Source organism: Rhinopithecus bieti, unplaced genomic scaffold, assembly GCF_001698545.2.
Source record: "Rhinopithecus bieti isolate Rb0 unplaced genomic scaffold, ASM169854v2 scaffold_5022, whole genome shotgun sequence".
Classification (NCBI taxonomy): domain Eukaryota; kingdom Metazoa; phylum Chordata; class Mammalia; order Primates; family Cercopithecidae; genus Rhinopithecus; species Rhinopithecus bieti.
Genome location: NW_016804965.1, coordinates 356,423 through 364,013, shown reverse-complemented (window position 1 = coordinate 364,013; position 7,591 = coordinate 356,423).

Here is a 7,591-nt window from a genome sequence, read left to right as displayed (position 1 = left end):
ATATATATATATATATATATTTACATTTGTGTATATACATATATTTACATCTGTGTGTGTGTGAATATATATTTACATTTCTATATAAACATTTCTTGAAGAAATGTTTCTGGAAGACAGAGCCAGTGATCACAGGTAAGAATGGATGAGGAAACTTTTCCTAGAGAGTAAGGTTAGTGGCCGGGCGCGGTGGCTCAAGCCTGTAATCCCAGCACTTTGGGAGGCCGAGATGGGCGGATCATGAGGTCAGGAGATCGAGACCATCCTGGCTAACACGGTGAAACCCCGTCTCTACTAAAAACTACAAAAAACTAGCCGGGCGAGATGGCAGTGCCTGTAGTCCCAGCTACTGGGGAGGCTGAGGCATGAGAATGGCGTAAACCCGGGAGGCGGAGGTTGCAGTGAGCTGAGATCCGGCCACTGCACTCCAGCCCGGGCGACAGAGCGAGACTCCATCTCAGAAAAAAAAAAAAAAAAAGAGAGAGAATAAGGTTAGTAGAGGTTTCATAAATGTTTCCTAAGTGGCAAGTGAGAAGTTTGTTGTTGAAATAGTAGAATCTGACTATAATTTACAGTTTTTCCCAGCATGGTGAGTGTATTTCTGTACCAATAATGGATCATAATTTCTAGAAGCTCTCATTTTTTGCTGACAGGCCACCAAAACTCCGATGGTATAAGCTAGTCAGCTTTTCCTTGCCAGCTTATTAGAGAAGGATCTCAAATGCCTGATCTTTCACCATAGCTTGCCGACATTCCCTGACTGAAGATAGAGAGGTAAGAAGCCACAAGAGTTTTCGTGGTGGAGGGAGTTAGTTATGCAGTAATTGCAATAATGTCTTATATGACTGGGCAACCATGGCCAAGGCCTTAACAGCCTTTGACATAGCTATAATGTTTAGAGTGTATTTTGGGACCATGATGTGAAAAGCAGACATTTGTGAAGTTTTTATCAAATGCCAAGGTTATTGGGAATTTGAGAAACTATCTGCCCAGGAAACCATATCATACCTTCTTCTCCCCTTGAAACTTGCATTCTCTCTTCCTTGTGACTACTTTGGGGCCCTATTATTCCTTTACATGACACTTTGCCCATAATGGATTGGTTTATGAGTGGAAACAGGGACCCACTTGGACCAATCATAAAACTCGACAGCTCCAAATCATACCTGACTGGTACAAAGATTATCATCTGACCCAAGATTGACTAACAAAATCCAGGATTGTTGTGCTTGGTAAGAGAAAGTTTGGAAGTTATGAGATGTGAGACTTGGGAGACTTATTTGAAAAATTCAGGTGTCTATGAGAAAGAATGCAACCAACCTGCAAAAAGAAAAGAAATGAATTGTACATAGATGGTGGTAAGTTAACTAGGCACAGTAGCCTCACAATAAACATAATTTAAATGGATACCTTGGCTAAATGACAGGTTTATTTTATGACATTGACCTACAGGATGATTCTACTATAAATGTAGCCATAAATCTTAGATTATGAAATATGACCCATTATATTTACAGACAGAAAGACAGAATAAGAGAAGGAAAGTGGCACCAAGATAATAAATATCCCAGTGAAAGAGGCTAGATTTGAGCTTCAAATTACATCCGCAGAGTTCTGAGTCCAAATCTCCTGATCTGTTAAAGAGAACCATAGATTCACCTCTATGATGGAGTAAAGATGGTCGCAAAATCTTTGACACTTTTCCTATTGTGAAATGGAGTCTACGTCTCCTCCATTTGAACTCAGGTGGGCTCTGCGACTGCTCTGATGGATAGAATCTGGTGGAAATGACACTGGGCGTGTCTGGCCTTAAGAAACTGACAGCTTCGGCCGGGCGCAGTGGCTCAAGCCTGTAATCCCAGCACTTTGGGAGGCCGAGACGGGCGGATCACGAGGTCAGGAGATCGAGACCATCCTGGCTAACACGGTGAAACCCCGTCTCTACTAAAAATACAAAAAAAAAAAAAACTAGCCGGGCGAGATGGCGGGCACCTGTAGTCCCAGCTACTCCGAAGGCTGAGGCAGGAGAATGGCGTAAACCCGGGAGGCGGAGGTTGCAGTGAGCTGAGATCCGGCCACTGCACTCCAGCCCGGGTGACAGAGCAAGACTCCAAAAAAAAAAAAAAAAAAGAAAGAAACTGACAGCTTCTGCTTCCTATCACCTGGAACACTAACTCTTGAAAGGCAGCTTCTATGTGAGTAGGATGACTACCCTGAGAGTACCATGTTGTGAGAAGCCAAGGCCATGTGAAGAGTCCGTGGAGGAGGAGACACCATGTGGAGCAAGAGAGAGACCAAAGAGGACGGAGATGCTGGACAGAGGAGTGAGACATAGGAGCCCTCTTAGAAGTCCATACCCAGCCCCAGCGACTCGGGCTGACAACACGTGAATCAGAAACAAGCTGCCCAGCTGCAGTCATCATGAATTCCCAATCCAAAATTTTAGGTAAATAATATAGTTGCTTGGGGACACTAAATGATGGATAGTGTGTTACTGCAGCAATAGATAACAGGAACAGATAGACAACTAGAAAAGGGGTGCTGCCATCACAAAAATGTAAAATGTATAGTATGGTTTTTTTTGTTCTTTTGTTTGTTTTTTGAGATGGAGTCTCACTCTGTTGCTAAGTCTGGAGTGCAGTGACACCATGTCGGCTCACTGCTACCTCCATCTCCTGGGTTCAAGTAATTCTCCTGCCTCAGCCTCCCAAGTAGGTGGGATTACAGGCACCCACCACCATGCCTGGGTAGTTTTTATATTTTTTTGTAGAGACGGGGTTTCACCATGTTGGCCAGGCTTGTCTTGAATTCCTGACCTCAGGTGATCCACCTGCCTTGGCCTCCCAAAGTGCTGGGATTACAGGTGTGAGCCACCACGCCCGGCCAATATATAGTATTGGTTTTGGGAATGGACAGTGGGCAGAGACTGAAAAAGCCTCAAGGAAAGTGTTAATGAAGCCTGGAGGACAGAAGGTCATTACTGTGGGTCGGCAGGAACATGACACTTATTGTGTAGTGGCAGCAGGTTTAGCAAAACTGTCATCTGAGAGATTCTAGAAAATAAAATGTAGGCCTAATAAACTGATGAGTTTTGCTAAGTAGATTTCCACATAGAATGTTAAAAGTGTCACCTGGTTCTTTTATCTGTACATGATAAAGTAAGGATGGGGGAAATAAGATAAGAAATAGTTATTCAAATTTTTTGGCAGAATTTAGAGAAAATATATAGCAGCCAGGACTTGTTGGCTTCAAATAGGACTATTTCTCATGTTTTCCTGATGGTGTCTCGCTGTGTTGCTGAGGCTAGCCTCAAACTCCTGGCCAATCCCAGAGTTTGACATCCCAAAGTGCTAGGATTACATGGGACTACAGGTGTGAGCCACTGCACCCAGCCTAAGAAAACATTTTTAAAGCCAGAAATAGCCTCCAGGTAGAGATCAAAACCAGGGCAATAAGACAAAGACGCAGGGTAAAAGTTAAATCGAAGCTGCAGCTGTAAATCCCTTTGATAAGACTTCCGAAAAATTTAAGTTGATGCTTTGTTCGCCCTTTCAGCTAGATAAAAGATTTTCTTTTCTTTTTGTGTTTTTGAGATGGAGTCTCGCTCTTGTCACCCAGACTGGAGTGCAGTGGTGCGATCTTGGCTCACTGCAACCTCCATCTCCTGAGTTCAAGCAATTCTCCTACCTCAGCCTCCTGAGTAGCTGGGATTACAGGTGCCCGCCACCACAGCCAGGTAATTTTTGCATTTTTAGTAGAGACGATTTCACCACGTTGGCCAGGCTGGTCTCTAACTCCTAAACTCAGGTGATCCACCTGCCTCGGCCTCCCAAAGTGCTGGAATTACAGGTGTGAGTCACTGCGTCTGGCCAGACAAAAGATTTTCTAGGATTTTAAGAGTGTGCCTTACGGGCCTATCTGTTAAACTAGCAGTTCCCAGCCTCTTTGGCACCAGAGATCAGTTTCATGGAAGACAGTATTTTCAAGGATGAGGTTGGGGCCGGGAGGGGGTTAGAGGTGGGGGGATGTTTTCTGGATGAAACTGTTTCACTTCAGATCATCAAGCATTAGTTAGAGTCTCATAAGGAGCATATAACCTAGATCCCTTGCATGTACAGTTCACAATAGGGTTTGTGTTTCTATGAGATTCTAATGCCACCACTAATCTGACAGGAGGTGAAGCTCAGGTGGTAATGCGCGCTCACCCGCTGCTCACCTCCTGCTGTGCGGCCTGGTTCCTAACAGGCCATGAGTGGTGCTGGTCTGCGACCTTGGGGTTGGGGATCCCTGTATTAAACAACAGATTCTAATAATCTTAAGGATATTGTCCCATTTTTAAGCAGCTTTGCAGAGGGCCCAGGGCAGAGAAGAATCTACCTCAAAAAGATTTGTGGCCATGACTTTTATATAACACAACAGATTATAATTTGATACACAAGAAGCCCATGATGTTTTAAAAGAAATTATATCACCTTGGACTTGAAAAAGTCAGAATCAATATCAAATAAAAAAAAAAGCCCTTGGACTCCATACCGAACTAATACAGCCAGGATTCAGAATGAGAACTTTATTCCGCATAAAACAAAGGCTATTTCTTAAGGAGAAAGAGGACTGACTTATAGAACCAAACCAAGACCCCAAAGGTCAGAACCAAAGGAGGCAGAGAATCATACCAAAGGTGCAGGACCAGGGCCGCATCCAGGAGCTGGCAACATCCACTATCTGGATGTCAGTGTTGTTCTGGAGCAGTGACGACCCTGAGCCTCTTGCTTTCCTCCTTTTAGAAAGGGCGTGTTTACACATTTCCACCCATCATGGTATGTTGGAGTGTGTGTGTATCGTGTGTGTGTGTGAGTGAGAGACAGAGAGAGAGAGAGAGAGAGAGAGAGAGTTGGGGCAAGATAATTTATTTCTCTATTTCTAGGATTTCAGATTGAGAGGACATGCACTTGAGGAACAAAACCCAAGATTTATTTGTACCTGGACCTGAGATCTGGAACCTTGAGCCTAAGCTTAATAACATAAGGGGATGAGACTTTTGGGGACTGCAGAAGATGATTAGCACATTTTCATGTGGGGAGAGTATTGTTTGTGACTACAGGGCAGAGTGTGGCACATCAAAGATAGCCACAAATTCTTTGACATTTCTTCCATTGATAAGTGGGAAGCTTATGTTCCCCTGCTTAAATCTGGTTAGATTCTGTGGCTGTTTTGATCAATTGAATATGGCCAAAGTGAAGTCGTGCCAGTTTCTTGAACCAGGTTTTAGGCAGTTGGCAACTTTTACTTCCTGTTCCTTCAAACTCTCAGTTTTGGGATCCAGCTACCTCTTGAGAAACATAACTGTACTGACACTACCATGCCATGAGATGCCCGGCCACGCGGAGGAGGAGGCATCGTGCAGAGAGAGAACCATAGAGAATCCATGTATCATGCATGAGTCATCTTGGAAGTGGATTCTCCAGTCCTAGCTGATGCCTCATGGATTAGCAAGAAACTCAGAATGCACGATGTATAAAACCCCTGAGCAAAATAAACAGGCAGTTTTGAGCCAGTACGTTTAGGGTAGCTGATTATACAGCCACAGATGACCAGAACAACTTCTTGGAATTCACTATTTAATCAAAAGCACTTGCTCTTCCTGTCACGAAAATTGTTGGTTATACAAAATTGGAGTTTGTCTGACCTCATGACTTCTGGCCAATAGAATGCAGCAGAAGTGATGTCTCCATTTTGAGCCTGGGCCTCAGGAGGCTCGTGTCCTTCTGCTCTTTCTCTTGGAAGCTTTGGAGCCTGAAGACATGAGTTATCCCAGCTGCCTCCCTGGCTGACCACAAATTTATGAGCAAGCCCAGCTGAGGTCAGCTGAGCCCAGCAGCCTAGAAGAACCCGCCCCATTGGACCCGGTCTAAATTGCCAACCCACAGAACCATGAACTGAAAAATGGTTATTGTTAAGCTGTAAGTTTTAATGCGGTTTCTTGAATAGTGATAGCTAACTTTAATAGTGATACAACAGCCTTGTATTTGATTTACTGCCAACCAAGAACAAAGTGGAGAAATATTGATTGTGCTGTCCAGTTTTAGGGAATTTGTTTACTTTCATTTCTTTACACATTGGAGGATGAAACCAATTAACTTTTAGGATTTCTGTGTAACAGAATATGATGAGGAACACAGCAACACTTCTGTGGTATTTCTGCCAAAAATGAAAACCTGAACCTAATTATAAGAAAACATCAGATAAACTCAAACCGAGGGACATTCTTCAAAAGTGTCAAGGTCACAAAGGACAAGGACACACTAAGAAATTCTTCCAGTTTGAAGGAGACTAAAGAGATGTGACGACAAAAATTCAACATGTGATTCTGTCTGGATCCTTCGACTAGAAAGAGCATTATTAGAACGCTGAGCAAAATGTGGGCATTTATGGTTTGTTTAGAGGAGTACACTAGCATTAACTTACCCACTTTGGTGGTTGTATTGTGGTTATGTAGAAATGGCTTAGTTTATAGAAATGATACATGAAAGTATTCAGAGGTTTTGGAGCTTCATGTAAATAACTTATTTTCAATAGTTTAGTTTAAGTTTACAAGTTTAAAAAGAAAAAGAATATTATAGAAAAGAATTGTTTTGTTTTGAGACAGAGTCTCAGTCTGTCACCCAGGTTGGAGTGCAGTGGCGCTTTCTAGGCTCACTGCAACCTCCATCTCCTGGGTTCAAGTGACAGAAAAGAATATTAATATTATGGCAGTTCTAATCCCACAAGATAATAAAGAACAGGTTTCTCCCACTTAAGTCAGTAATTTGTGTTTGATCATCAGACTTACTGCCCCCCAAAAATACTCCTTGGGAGCCTATTTCTTATTATTTTTCCCTATTTATTTATTTACTTATTTATTTACTGTCTCCCAGGCTGGAGTGCAGTGGCACGATCTCGGCTCACTGCAACCTCCACCTCCCAGGTTCAAGTGATTCTTTTGCCTCAGCCTCCCAAGTAGCTAGGATTACAGGCACATGCCACCAGGCCCAGCTAATTTTTATATTTTTAGTGGAGATGAGATTTCACCATATTGTCCAAACTGGTCTCAAACTCCTGACCTCAGGTGATCCACCCGCCTTGGCTTCCCAGAGTGCTGAGATTACAGGCGTGAGCTACCGTGCCCAGCCTCCCTCCATTATTTTAAATGAAAACAATTATATGCTTGGCATACCAAACTAGAGCACCTAATTAATGTCTGTAACCTGGAACCAAAACACAGTCAAATGCCCATATATCAAAACATCATGCTAGTATGTAAAACATTTAAAACATCACTCTCGGCCGGGCGCGGTGGCTCAAGCCTGTAATCCCAGCACTTTAGGAGGCCGAGACGGGCGGATCACGAGGTCAGGAGATAGAGACCATCCTGGCTAACCCGGTGAAACCCCATCTCTACTAAAAAATACAAAAAACTAGCCGGGCGAGGTGGCGGGCGCCTGTAATCCCAGCTACTCGGGAGGCTGAGGCAGGAGAATGGCAAACCCGGGAGGCGGAGCTTCAAGGGCGACGAGATCCGGCGACTCCCGTCCAGATTCAGCCACAGAGCGAA